Genomic DNA, 15,678 nt, shown 5'->3' with positions numbered 1-15,678 from the left:
TTAAGTAAACTAAAAGGCTGTGGAACCAGTTACTGAATAATAATTTGTTAAATCAACTAGATGTTGTTTTTTTACAGTGCCTGTCTGGGGTAAATACATGTGCTGTTACATATTACAGTGCAATTGCATGTTTATTTGTTCACATCAACCAACTGAAAACACTGCTAAGAGTGTTCCACATGCTGAAACAGTACATGGTATATGGAGACTGGGCATATCTGAAATTACACCATATTCCTTATACTGCACACTATATAGGGAGGCATTTACTGGGTATGATCTGAACATGAGTCTGAACATGTCAACTAGACAGGAAGTGTTTTTACCCGTTTGCTCACATCACCATGAAAACCTGCAGCCTGTGACTGACTTATTAGCCTGTAGGCTTGACAGACTGACTGTGTTGCTCAATTGGTAGAACATGGCGCTTGCAATGCCAGAGCTGTGGGTTCGGTTCCCATGGGGAACCAATACAAAAAATGTGTGAACTCACTACTGTAAGTTGCTCTGGATAAGAGTGTAAAATACGTGGGTGTGAATGTGTGTTAACCCTACAAATAGCAGTGTTGGGTGATTTGGAAAGCCATAGTAAATCTATCAACATTATAATAATACTCTTAGGAAAAATATTTATCTTTAACGTACAATCTGTGGATACTATGCAATTGGATAAGTTCAAAGTTCATGTGAGACAGCACAGTTAAAATATATGGTGCGTGGAAATCAAAAAGGGGTGGTCTACAGAGATAGGTGGGATGGGCTGAGGGAAGCAGAGGGCTGGGTTTAAAATGCTTATTACCGGTAATAGTTATTACTGAAAACAATATATAGATGTCCAAGTACTAACTATCCAAAAGATTGTGTGTGTATATACTGTATATACACTACATGACAAAAGTATGTGGACACCGCCTCGTCGCACATCTCATTCCAAAATCAAGGGCATTAATATGACGTTGGTCCTACCTTTGTTCGTATAACTGCCTCCACACTTCTGGGAAGGCTTTCCACTAGATGTTGGAACATTCCTGTAGGGACTTGCTTTCATTCAGCCACAAGACCATTAGTTAGGTCGGGCACTGATGTTGTGCGATTAGGCCTGGCTCGCAGTCGATGTTCAAATTCATCCCAAAAATGTTTGATGGGGTTGAGGTCAGGGCTGTGTGCAGGCCAGTCAATTTCTTCAAAAAACATTTCTGTATGGACCTTGCTTTGTGCCTTGAGGGCCTGTTCATGTTGAAATAGGAAAGGGCCTTACCCAAACTGTTGCCACAAAGTTGGAAGCACAGAATCGTCTAGAATGGCATTGTATGCTGTAGTGTTAAGATTTCCCTTCACTGGAACTAAGGGGCCTAGCCCAAACCATGAAAAACAGCCCCAGACCATTATTCCCCCTCCACCAAACTTTACAGTTGGCAAATAGCGTTTTCCTGGCATCCGCCAAACCCAAATTTGTCCTTCGTACTGCCAGTTGGTGAAGCGTGATTCATCACTCCACATAATGCCTTTCCACTGCTCCAGAGTCTAATGGTGGCAAGCTTTACACCACTTCAGCCGACACTTGGCATTGCGCATGGCGAACTTAGGCTTGTGTGCGGCTGCTTGGCCATGGAAACCCATTTCATGAAGCTCCCGACGAACAGTTCTTGTGTTGACATTCCTTCCAGAGGCAGTTTTTAACTAGGTAGTGAGTGTTACAACCCAGGACAGACAATTTATACACGCTATGTTCTTTAGCACTCGCCGGTCCTGTTCTAAAAGCTTGTGCGGCCTACCACTTTGTGGCTAAGCCGTTGTTGCTCCTAGACGTTTCCACTTCACAATAACATCACTTACATTTGACCAGGGCAACTCCAGCTAGGCAGAACTGACTTGTTGGAAAGGTGGCATCCTATGACGGTGTCACGTTGACGTCACTGAGCACTTCAGTAAGACCATTCTACTGCCAATGTTTGTCTATGGAGATTGCACGGTGTTTCCTCTGACACATTGGTGCGGCTGGCTTCCGGGTTGGATGCGCGCTGTGTTAAGAAGCAGTGCGGCTAGGTTGGGTTGTGTATCGGAGGACGCATGACTTTCAACCTTCGTCTCTCCCGAGCCCGTACGGGAGTTGTAGTGATGAGACAAGATAGTAGCTACTACAACAATTGGACACCATGAAAAAGGGGTAAAAAATATATATATATAAAAAAAATTAAAATAATAATAATTCACTGTATCACAATTCCAGTGGGTCAGAAGTTTACAAACACTAAGTTGACTGTGCCTTTAAACAGCTTGGAAAATTCCAGAAAATGATGTCATGGTTTTAGAAGCTTCTGATAGGCTAATTGACATAATTTGGAGGTGTACCTGTGGATGTATTTCAAGGCCTACCTTCAAACTCAGTGCCTCTTTGCTTGACATCATGGAAAAATCTAAAGAAATCAGCCAAGATCTAAAAAATATATATATTTGTAGACCTCCACAAGTCTTGTTCATCCTTGGGAGCAATTTCAATAGTACGCAAGTATAAACACCATGGGACCACGCAGCTGTCCTACTGCTCAGGAAGGAGACACGTTCTGTCTCCTAGAGATGAATTTACTTTGGTGCGAAAAGTGCAAATCAATCCCAGAACAACAGCAAAGGACCTTGTGAAGATGCTGGAGGAAACAGGTACAAAAGTATCTATATCCACAGTAAAACGAGTCCTATATCGACATAACCTGAAAGGCCGCTCAGCAAGGAAGAAGCTACTGCTCCAAAACCGCCATAAAAAAGGCAGACTATGGTTTGCAACTGCATATGGGGACAAAGATTGTACTTTTTGGAGAAATGTCCTCTGGTCTGATGAAGCAAAAATAGAATTTGGCCATAATGACCATCGTTATGTTTGGAGGAAAAAGGGGGAGGCTTGCAAGCCGAAGAACAGCATCCCAACCTTGAAGCACGGAGGTGGCAGCATCATGTTGTGGGGGTGCTTTGCTGAAGGAGGGACTGGTGCACTTCACAAAATAGATGGCTTCATGAGGAAGAAAAAGTATGTGGATATATTGAAGCAACATCTCAAGACATCAGACATCAGAAGTTAAATCTTGGTTGCAAATGGGTCTTCCAAATGGACTATGACCCCAAGCATACTTCCAAAGTTGTGGCAAAATGGCTTAAGGACAACAAAGTCAAAGTATTGGAGTGGCCATCACAACGCCCTGACCTGCAAAGAAACCACTACTAATGGACACCAATAATAAGAAGAGACTTGCTTGGGCCAAGAAACAAGAGCAATTGACATTAGACAGGTGGAAATATGTCCTTTTGTCTGATGAGTCCAAATCTGGTGACACTGTCTGTGATATATTTAGAATTAAAGGCACACTTAACCAGCATGGCTACCACAGCATTCTGCAGTGACATGCCATCCCATCTGGTTTGCACTTAGTGGGAATATCATTTGTTTTTCAACAGGACAATGACTCAAAACACACCTCCAGGCTGTGTAAGGACTATTTAACAAAGAAGGAGAGTGATGGAGTGCTGCATCAGATGACCTGGCCTCCACAATCACTTCAACCCAATTGAGATGTTTTGAGATGAGTCGGACCGCAAGGTGAAGGAAAAGCAGCCAACAAGTGCTCAGCATATGTGGGAACTCCTTCAAGACTATTGGAAAAGCATTCCTCATGAAGCTGGTTGAGAGAATGCCAAGAGTGTGCAAAGCTGTCATCAAGGCAAAGGGTGGCTATTTGAATAATCTAGCATCTAAAATATATTTTGATTTGTTGAACACTTTTTGGTTACTACATGATTCCATATGTGTTATTTCATAGTTTTGATGTTTTCACTATTATTCTACAATGTAGGAAATAGTACAAATAAAGAAAAACCCTTGAATGAGTAGGTGTGTCCAAACTTTTGACTGGTACTGTATGTAAAATGTGTGTAAAATGTTTATGTAACAAAACACCTTTGTCCTCCAAAGAAGATGCGAGATGGTGGAGGTGTAAGTCGCTCTGGATAAGAGTGTCTATTAAAATGTGGGTGTGCATCTGGGTGTGTGGTTGAGTGGATGGGTTGTTTTGTAGCCTATAGTGTGGTGATTAGCTGTCTGATGAGTGTGCATGTGTTTTGTAAACTTCCACACACACCTAGAGCTATAGGTAACCATAGTAACCAGTTATAGTTATAGCCCTGCCCACTGGATCAAAAGCTGGCTGTAGTTTACTCAGCAGCAGCACTGTGACTCGCCTGCTAATCAAGACTGCTAGCCTACGGCTAACATGCTACATCCTGCACAGTGACTGTCTGTTGGCTAACGCTACCCACAGGCCTAGCCTGCATGAGTCTGTGCTCCAAGGATAACATTACCTCAAGGCATTAAATAGTCCTACTCTCAAATCACAGGATGTCTTTGTCATATTTGGTTAAGACCTGCACTAACCTATCCTCTGAGTCTGAGGTAAGTTGTTAGATCAGAGTGAGAGAGTAACTGTACAGGTGGGGTTACTCAACCTGACCTGAAGGCAGGTAGAAATTACACAACAAACACTACACCTGAGATATCTTCCACAAGCTGTCTGTGTGTGTGTGTTTGTGTGTACGCGTGTGCTCATTGGGTTGAGATTGGGTTAAGCCAATCACGTGCTGTTTTACTGGAACAAGGGGCACACTGATTGGTTTACAGACAGAGGAATGACAACATCCAGTGCTGACAGTGTCTGATGTACCTGTCTAACAAGAAACATTCACACACGGAACATCTATTTGTTTGTGTTGTGGCAACAACAACTTTTTACCTCAAGTGGTGACACAGGATTAATGACAGGAACTGTGTGTGTGTGTGCGCGTGTGTGTGTGTGTGTCTGCGTGTGCATGCGCGCGTGTGTTTGTTATGTGTTTCTCAGAAAAGGGCAGGACTGTTTTAAAGGCAGCAAACAGAATGGGTTTGAAGCCATAAACCACTTCAGGAGGATTTAAGAACCAAACCTCCACTCCAGGCTATATAGTTATATCTATCATCACTGTCTGACTCAGAGTTGCCGAACCCATGCTTGTTCATTCAATGTTCCGACCAGTCATTCCCAGCATTCCTGTGTGAACTTCGGGAGAGAGGGGGACAGAGGAAAATAGAGAGAGCAAGAGGGGGAGGGAGAGGGAATGATAGAGGGGGCAAGAGGGGAGGGAGAGGGAATGATAGAGGGGGCAAGAGGGGGAGGGAGAGGGAATGATAGAGGGGGCAAGAGGGGGAGGGAATGATAGAGGGAGCAAGAGGGGGAGGGAGAGGGAATGATAGAGGGAGCAAGGGAGAAAAGGCAGGAGAAAGAAAAAGAGAGAGGAGGATTGATAGAGATAGAGGGAGGGAGCATGATAGGGAGTGAGGGATAGAGAGGGAATTAAAGAGAGAGGCAGAGGGAACATTTGTCTCTGTCTCAACACGTGAACAAGTAACTGAGGCTGTGTTTACACAGGCAGCCCAATTCTGATATTTTCTGCACTAATTGTTCTTTTGACGAATCAGATCACCTCTGCAAAAGATCTGACGTGAAAATATCTTATGTGATCGGTTAAAAGACCAATTGGTGCAGAAAATATATGAATTGGACTGCCTGTGCAAACAGAGGTAGACCAATCAGATCCGCTATCATTTACATTTACATTTAAGTCATTTAGCAGACGCTCTTATCCAGAGCGACTTACAAATTATGAAAAATATTGATGTGATTGGTCAAAAGACAAATTAGTAGAAAAAATATTTGAATTGGGTGAACACAGCGTGAGGAGACAGAACCTGTACGATTACACACACACACACACACACACACACACGAACACGCCTCACTAAACAAACACACAGATTGATCCTGCATACCGATTCAGGTGGATTCTACAGTTAGTCGTTTAAATAGGTCAGTGAGAATAGTACAGGGCGAGAGAGAGAGAAGGGGGAAGGGTACCTGTCCTTCTCTATATCATCACTGGCACTCACACGGGCAGATCTGAAATGACACCCTATTCCCAAGCGTAATTCACATAGGGCTCTGTCAAAAAGTAGTGCACTTCATAGGGAATTAGAGTGTAATTTGAGACACAGACAGAAGTACATCTACCTGTCCTGTATCATCAGGATATCATCACTGTCTGACTGAAAAGACAACAGCACCACATACAGTACAATGACTCAAGGTCAGATACTATAAGTACACAAAGGGATAGAATGAATTGTCGTAAGCACGAGAACGCACACGGATAGACATTGACCCTTATTAAGACAATGCAAACAAAGGGTGCAGCCATGACAGCATAATGGTCTAACAGGAAAACATGAACACACACACACACACAAACAAATGTGCTATTCCAATCTGCAAATCTACTATTTTGTAATATAAAGACTGAAAACTTAGATGTGAAGGTTGGTCATTAAGTTTACAAGTGTGTAGGTTGTACATATTCTAGAGTTAATGTTGTATGGTATAGAAGTTATGATTCAGAGGCCAAAGCACATACATACATATATTGAAGCGACTGAGGGGGAGCAGTCTGCTGAAGCGAGGTTTGAACCAGCAACTCTATGCTTGTGGGGCAAGTTTTTTGTTTTTATTTCACCTTTATTTAACCAGGTAGGCTAGTTGAGAACAAGTTCTCATTTACAACTGCGACCTGGCCAAGATAAAGCAAAGCGACACAAACAACACAGAGTTACACGTGGAATAAACAAACATACAGTCAATAATACAATAGAAAAAGTATATATACAGTGTGTGCAAATAAGGTAGGATTAGGGAGGTAAGGCAATAAATAGACCATAGTGGCGAAATAATTACAATATAGCAATTAAACACTAGAGTGATTGATGTGCAGAAGATGAGTATGCAAGTAGAGACACTGGGGTGCAAAGGAGCAAAATAAATAAAATAAATAACAGTATGGGGATGAGGTTGTTTGATGGGCTATTTACAGATGGGCTATGTACAGGTGCAGTGATCTGTGAGCTGCTCTGACAGCTGGTGCTTAAAGCTAGTGAGGGAGATATGAGTCTCCAGCGTCAGTGATGTTTGTAGTTTGTTCCAGTCATTGGCAGCAGAGAACTGGAAGGAAAGGCGGCCGAAGGAGTAATTGGCTTTGGGGGTCACCAGTGAAATATACCTGCTGGAGCGCGTGCTACTGGTGGGTGCTGCTATGGTGACCAGTGAGCTGAGATAAGGCGGGACTTTACCTAGCAAAGACTTATAGATGACCTGGAGCCAGTGGGTTTGGCGATGAATATGAAGCGAGGGCCAGCCAACGAGAGCATACAGGTCGCAGTGGTGGGTAGTATGTGGGGCTTTGGTGACAAAACGGATGGCACTGTGATAGACTGCATCCAATTTGCTGAGTAGAGTGTTAGAGGCTGTTTTGTAAATTACATCGCCAAAGTCAAGGATCGGTAGGATAGTCAGTTTTACAAGGATATGTTTGGCAGCATGAGTGAAGCATGCTTTGTTTTGCGAAATATGAAGCCGATTCTAGATTTAATTTTGGATTGGAGATGCTTAATGTGAGTCTGGAAGGCGAGTTTACAGTCTAATCAGACACCTAGTTATTTGTAGTTGTCCACACATTCTAAGTCAGAACAGTCCATAGTAGTGATGCTGAACGGGCGGGCGGGCAGGTGCGGGCAGCGATCGGTTGAAGAGCATGCATTTAGTTTGACTTGCATTTAAGAGCAGTTGGAGGCCACGGAAGGAGAGTTGTTTGGCATTGTGGGATTCTAAATGGTCGGTGATCTGTTTGTTAACTTGTACACTACCACCTGCGCCCTAAAAGGTTGGCCCCCTGGGCAAAAGCCGAAGCAGTAGTAAACACACACACAAACACACACACAGGGAAAGTAGTAGGCTGACATACAGGAAGGCTAAAGTAGACCTATTATCTGACATGGACCAAAGTCTCAGTCAGATACAAAGCAGAACATCTGTACTCAGCATACACACACACATACCTTCTGTATGGTAATTTACAAGACATAGGACTTTGATTATCAATCGACTTTAGTCCAACTATGCAGTCTATATTATTAGATAACACGACATACAACATATTGTCCTGTTTATGCACAACAATATGTAGGTTATAATAGAGGGCTACTGTAATACATAAGTTTCTTTGTGTGTATGTGCATTTATGTAAATTAATTGAAGACTGCCAAGCAAGTCTAGCAGAGTTTATATTGGTTGGCAGCTTTCAATGAAACCAGACGTTATTGCATAGTTATTACTAGAGAAGCCTAATCCAACAGTGATCGCGATAGGTACTGTAGGCTACAGAACTACTGGTAACATTTGACTGCTTCAAGGTTCAAAGTGCTATTTCATTCTCTTGTTATAGTATAGGCTACATACACTGAGTTACATAGAGATTATTGCAATAGGCTAATTTATAGAAGGCACGGAGAGATCACCTGGATAGATTATCACTTGGATAGATTTACCTTTTTCAGAGAGAGTTGTTATGGACATAATGATTCAGTCTCTTACCCTCAAGTGGGCATCAACCTGTAGACTACCTTGTCTTTTTTTGCTAGAACCACGGTGTATGGCCGTATATCCCTTCCGCGGTACTGCCACTAGTGTTCCTCGGCTCGTCTGTGTATTACATTCCTTTCTCCCGTTGGGACTCCACCCTATCCGATCAAAACGCCCAGGAACTCCACACTACTCAAGTTCGACCTGTCTGCGTCTGCTAAAACCTACCTCTTTGCCCGCGCTCTTCCACACCGCGGGGAGATAAAGCAGGGAAGAAGTTGACTAACTCACTCCCTCCCTCCCAACTCCTCCTATTATCACTGCTGTTAAAGCTGACAGTTGAAAACTATTGGAAGTTGACTGGTGGCATATTTCAAAAACTGTTACCACAGAGTTTCTAAAACCAGAGCCACAACATCGCAAGACTTCCGGGAACGCGCGCTAAACCGACCAAGCATACCAGGTAGGGGTTTGGGTTTTTAGAAGTCAATGAGAGAAGTGAAAATGTCTTCCTTAGTTCTTAATTTTCTCGAAATCTAAAGGCACAACCTATATTCGAGCCAATGTCTTAAATCGTTGAACATGATCTTAAAGTGACACTGACACGTTTTCATTTTCCTGAAAAACAACTTTATATTGTTTTGACGGCCTGCACGTGCGCAGTTCGGCGTGAGGCTACACACGATGACGTGTTTCTGCGCACGAGCATAGCTAGCCAACGTCGTCATGACATCGCCTACAAACGTTTTCTGGAATATCCATTGGAGAAGCAGTTTCTGCCTATCTTAATACTGTACTATCTTTGCTATTACCACCTCCCCCCTCTCTCTGTCGCTCTCTGTTGCGCTCTCTCTCTCCACCAGTGAGCTGTAGCATGGTTTGTGCTTCAGACAGTTGTGTGCTTATTACCCAGTGTGCACCCCTCTCTCTCCTTCTCCCCTATTTTTTTTCTTTCCTCTCCCTCGTTCTCTCCTTTTCTTTATGTCCCCCTCCCCTCTCTCTCTCTCCTTTTAACTGCGGACAGGGAAGTCTGAGAGATAGAGCTCTTGTTTCTTCATGACTTTGCCATCCTTCATGCTGATTCAGCTGCATAGTGTTAACATAGCAAAGTTGTCCATGTCTACCAGTAGGTCACTCTAACCCATCAAGTTGCACTTGTTCTGTTTGTCCTGCCCAGTACAATACCACTGGGCAAAACTGCTTCCATGTCATTTCAACAACAAAAAATGCAATCTGATGATGTTGAATCAAAGTGGAAAACTGATTGGATTTTGTTTTTAAGTCATCAACATAAAGGGAATTTTGTTGTTTTTTCACCCAACTTTTAACCTAAATCCAATGACATGGTGACATTTTTAGTTGATTTCAGGTTAGTTGACAACTAACTAACAAAATTCATGTTTCCCATATCTACACTAAGGGGCACTGAGTTTGTGTGTGTGTGTGTTTGACGTGAGCTGTCTTTTGTTCTGTCAGATCAGCTCCACCCTACTCCCCTGATATCCTGCAGCACACACACACACACACTTGTTCGGCGCAGGGTGTGTCTCACGATTGTGGATCTCTGCCCACGTACTTTGGTGCACCCTGCCCTGTGTTACACACACACACACTACATGCACACACCTGATCTAGACCGAGATAAGCAAATCTACTTCTCCCTGGTGTGTATGATAACACAACTAGTCTCACGTTCATCTATGTTTCTGAAACGTCAAATTTCTAAGTTGTTCCAAACGTCAAATTTCTAAGTGTTTAAGGTTAAGTTTAGGCATTAACTCCTATTGGTTAAGGTAAGTGTTACGGTTTGGGATAGGCTTAAAACAAAAATCTCAAAAACAACTTTCTATCGCTGGATTCTGGCAACCTTTGGAATCAGAGGCAGATGCCCTCTGCCATCCACATCGCCAAAACCTACTTGAAGATAACAGTGCTCACTGTTGCCCCTAGTGGCCGGTTTCCACGTATTCTCCCGACGACCTCAGACATAGGTGGAAGTCAAATACTGACTTGTATCACAGGTGACCTGGCTGTGATAACAACACTCCATGAAAGTGAATTTGTATACCGTGTGAGTGTATAACCATACGTGTGTATGATTGAGAATGTCTTAGACTTAGTGTGTGTATGTTGTTCACCTGAGCATTTTTTAGCTAAATTAGCAGCTGGAAATGTGAGTGTGTTGGAGGTGCGATTGAGGGTGTGGTCTCTTCTAGGAATGTGCCACGGGCTTCAGGACCACACCCAGCTCCTCTCTCTCTCCCCCATCGTCACCCCTCTCTCTGACTCACCTCCTAGCCATAGAGCAGAACCACAGGTCTGGGCCTGACTCTGGACAGCAGATAAAACCTGGCATGGACCAACACACTTGGAACTGGACAGTAAGCTGGGACTCAGAGAGAATGGATCAGGAGTCTGAGAAATCCTGTCGGCAACAGCATTAGCCTATTGCTTTCTCTCTCAACTTCAAGTCTCAACTCTAGAGACACTGGGGTTTGGAAGGGAGGTTAGGTGTTGGTTTAGATCCTCCTCCAATGAACATAGACACAGAGTACACTCACATCCACCTACACACACTGAGAAAATGAAACACGTGAAAATGTCTAGTAAGCTTTCCAAAATGCTTTTTCCATGCTGTAAATCAAATCAAAGTTTATTTGTCACGTGCGCCGAATACAACAGGTGTAGTGGACCTTACAGTGAAATGCTTACTTACAGGCTCTAACCAATAGTGCAAAAAAAGGTGTTAGGTGAACAATAGGTAGGTAAAGAAATTAAACAACAGGGAAAAAGACTGAAAAACAGTAGCGAGGCTAGATACAGTAGAAAGGCTACATACAGACACCGGTTAGTCAGGCTTATTGAGGTAGTATGTACATGTAGATATGGTTAAAGTGACTATGCATATATGATGAACAGAGAGTAGCAGTAGCGTAAAGAGGGGTTGGTGGGTGGTGGTTGGTAGGACAATGCAGATAACCCGGTTAGCCAATGTGCAGGAGCACTGGTTGGTCGGGCCTATTGAGGTAGTATGTACATTTGTACATAAATGTATAGTTAAAGTGACTATGCATATATAATAAACAGAGTAGCAGCAGCATAAAAGAGGGGTTGGGGGGGGCACACAATGCAAATAGTCTGGGTAGCCATTTGATTACCTGTTCAGGAGTCTCATGGCTTGGGGGTAAAAACTGTTGAGAAGCCTTTTTGTCCTTGACTTAGCACTCCGGTAACGCTTGCCATGCAGTAGTAGAGAGAACAGTCAATGACTGGGGTGGCTGGGGTCTTTGACAATTTTTTGGGCCTTCCTCTGACATCGCCTGGTGTAGAGGTCCTGGATGGCAGGCAGCTTAGCCCCAGTGATGTACTGGGCCGTACGCACTACCCTCTGTAATGCCTTGCGGTCGGAGGCTGAGCAATTGTCGTACCAGGCAGTGATGCAACCAGTTCTCGATGTTGCAGCTGTAGAACCTTTTGAGGATCACAGGACCCATGCCAAATCCTTTTAGTTTCCTGAGGGGGAATAGGCTTTGTCGTGCCCTCTTCGACTGTCTCGGTGTCTTTGGACCCTTCTAGTTTGTTGGTGATGTGGACACCAAGGAACTTGAAGCCCTCAACCTGCTCTACTACAGCCCCGTCGATGAGAATGGGGTTGTGCTCGGTCCTCCTTTTCCTGTAGTCCACAATCATCTCCTTAGTCTTGGTTACGTTGAGGGAGAGGTTGTTATTCTGGCACCACCCGGACAGGTCACTGACCTCCGTCTCGTCGTTGTCGGTGATCAGGCCTACCACTGTTGTGTCGTCTGCAAACTTAATGATGGTGTTGGAGTCGTGCCTGGCCATGCAGTTGTGGGTGAACAGGGAGTACAGGAGGGGACTGAGCACGCACCCCTGGGGGGCTCCAGTGTTGAGGATCAGTGTGGCTGATGTGTTGCTACCTACCCTCAAATAATGTCACACCTGCGTTTCAGGTGACTCACTGCAGCCAAAATGCACTGAAGTCACACAAACACACACACATAGTGGAGCTGAAATGCTGGAAGGTCATCCCTTTGACCCAAGAAAACGACTCCGAAAAGAGGGAAACGTAGCGGTCTTCTGGTCAGACTTCGGACAAGGGCACATCGCGCACCACTCCCCAGCATTCTTCTTGCCAATGTGCAGTCTCTTGACAACAAAGTTGATGAAATCCGAGCAAGGGTAGCATTCCAGAGGGACATCAGAGACTGTAACGTTCTTTGCTTCACGGAAACATGGCTTACTGGGAAGACGCTATCCGATGCGGTGCAGCCAACGGGTTTCTCCACGCATCGCGCGGACAGAAACCAACATATTTCTGGTAAGAAGAGTGGCGGGGGCGTATGCCTCATGACTAACGAGACATGGTGTGACGAAGGAAACATACAGGAACTCAAATCCTTCTGTTCACCTGATTTAGAATTCCTCACAATCAAATGTAGACCGCATTATCTTCCAAGAGAATTCTCTTCGATTATAATCACAGCCGTATATATCCCCCCCCAAGCAGACACATCGATGGCTCTGAACGAACTTTATTTAACTCTTTGCAAACTGGAAACCATTTATCCGGAGGCTGCATTCATTGTAGCTGGGGATTTTAACAAAGCTAATCTGAAAACAAGACTCCCTAAATTTTATCAGCATATCGATTGCGCAACCAGGGGTGGTAAAACCTTGGAACATTGTTACTCTAACTTCCGCGACGCATATAAGGCCCTGCCCCGCCCCCCTTTCGGAAAAGCTGACCACGACTCCATTTTGTTGATCCCTGCCTACAGGCAGAAACTTAAACAAGAGGCTCCCACGCTGAGGTCTGTCCAACGCTGGTCAGACCAAGCTGACTCCACACTCCAAGACTGCTTCCATCACGTGGACTGGGACATGTTTCGTATTGCGTCAGATAAAAATATTGACGAATACGCTGATTCGGTGTGCGAGTTCATTAGAACGTGCGTTGAAGATGTTGTTCCCATAGCAACGATAAAAACATTCCCTAACCAGAAACCGTGGATTGATGGCAGCATTCGCGTGAAACTGAAAGCGCGAACCACTGCTTTTAATCAGGGCAAGGTGTCTGGCAACATGACCGAATACAAACAGTGCAGCTATTCCCTCCGCAAGGCTATTAAACAAGCTAAGCGTCAGTACAGAGACAAAGTAGAATCTCAATTCAATGGCTCAGACACAAGAGGCATGTGGCAGGGTCTACAGTCAATCAAACTACAAGAAGAAACCCAGCCCAGTCACGGACCAGGATGTCTTGCTCCCAGGCAGACTAAATAACTTTTTTGCCCGCTTTGAGGACAATACAGTGCCACTGACACGGCCTGCAACGAAAACATGCGGTCTCTCCTTCACTGCAGCCGAGGTGAGTAAGACATTTAAACGTGTTAACCCTCGCAAGGCTGCAGGCCCAGACGGCATCCCCAGCCGCGCCCTCAGAGCATGCGCAGACCAGCTGGCCGGTGTGTTTACGGACATATTCAATCAATCCCTATACCAGTCTGCTGTTCCCACATGCTTCAAGAGGGCCACCATTGTTCCTGTTCCCAAGAAAGCTAAGGTAACTGAGCTAAACGACTACCGCCCCGTAGCACTCACTTCCGTCATCATGAAGTGCTTTGAGAGACTAGTCAAGGACCATATCACCTCCACCCTACCTGACACCCTAGACCCACTCCAATTTGCTTACCGCCCAAATAGGTCCACAGACGATGCAATCTCAACCACACTGCACACTGCCCTAACCCACCTGGATAAGAGGAATACCTATGTGAGAATGCTGTTCATCGACTACAGCTCGGCATTCAACACCATAGTACCCTCCAAGCTCGTCATCAAGCTCGAGACCCTGGGTCTCGACCCCGCCCTGTGCAACTGGGTACTGGACTTCCTGACGGGCCGCCCCCCAGGTGGTGAGGGTAGGCAACAACATCTCCTCCCCGCTGATCCTCAACACGGGGGCCCCACAAGGGTGCGTTCTGAGCCCTCTCCTGTACTCCCTGTTCACCCACGCCTCCAACTCAATCATCAAGTTTGCGGACGACACAACAGTGGTAGGCTTGATTACCAACAACGACGCGACGGCCTACAGGGAGGAGGTGAGGGCCCTCGGAGTGTGGTGTCAGGAAAATAACCTCACACTCAACGTCAACAAAACTAAGGAGATGATTGTGGACTTCAGGAAACAGCAGAGGGAACACCCCCCTATCCACATCGATGGAACAGTAGTGGAGAGGGTAGCAAGTTTTAAGTTCCTCGGCATACACATCACAGACAAACTGAATTGGTCCACTCACACTGACAGCGTCGTGAAGAAGGCGCAGCAGCGCCTCTTCAACCTCAGGAGGCTGAAGAAATTCGGCTTGTCACCAAAAGCACTCACAAACTTCTACAGATGCACAATCGAGAGCATCCCGGCGGGCTGTATCACCGCCTGGTACGGCAACTGCTCCGCCCTCAACCGTAAGGCTCTCCAGAGGGTAGTGAGGTCTGCACAACGCATCACCGGGGCAAACTACCTGCCCTCCAGGACACCTACACCACCCGATGTTACAGGAAGGCCATAAAGATCATCAAGGACATCAACCACCCGAACCACTGCCTGTTCACCCCGCTATCATCCAGAAGGCGAGGTCAGTACAGGTGCATCAAAGCTGGGACCGAGAGACTGAAAAACAGCTTCTATCTCAAGGCCATCAGACTGTTAAACAGCCACCACTAACATTGAGTGGCTGCTGCCAACACACTGTCATTGACACTGACCCAACTCCAGCCACTTTAATAATGGGAATTGATGGGAAATGATGTAAATATATCACTAGCCACTTTAAACAATGCTACCTTATATAATGTTACTTACCCTACATTATTCATCTCATATGCATACGTATATACTGTACTCTACATCATCGACTGCATCCTTATGTAATACATGTATCACTAGCCACTTTAACTATGCCACTTTGTTTACTTTGTCTACATACTCATCTCATATGTATATACTGTACTCGATACCATCTACTGTATGCTGCTCTGTACCATCACTCATTCATATATCCTTATGTACATAGTCTTTATCCCCTTACACTGTGTATAAGACAGTAGTTTTGGAATTGTTAGTTAGATTACTTGTTGGTTATCACTGCATTGTCGGAACTAGAAGCACAAGCAT

At 44.8% G+C, this 15,678-nt stretch overlaps 1 protein-coding gene across 1 annotated transcript in view; it reads right to left on the bottom strand.

Moving 5' to 3' along the window:
• The window catches only part of LOC115128632 (protein FAM83H-like), a 29,668-nt gene extending 20,851 nt beyond the window's left edge, over positions 1 to 8,817 (bottom strand). The window contains 1 exon segment of the mRNA XM_029658667.2: positions 8,712 to 8,817. The gene's annotated coding sequence lies outside the window, so the exon portion shown is untranslated.
• Between the last annotated feature and the right edge of the window lie 6,861 nt (positions 8,818 to 15,678).

Source organism: Oncorhynchus nerka, linkage group LG4 (genome assembly GCF_034236695.1).
Source record: "Oncorhynchus nerka isolate Pitt River linkage group LG4, Oner_Uvic_2.0, whole genome shotgun sequence".
Taxonomy (NCBI): Eukaryota; Metazoa; Chordata; class Actinopteri; order Salmoniformes; family Salmonidae; genus Oncorhynchus; species Oncorhynchus nerka.
The sequence above is the reverse complement of the archived record's forward strand: the minus strand, read 5'-3'. Positions and strand labels throughout refer to the sequence as shown.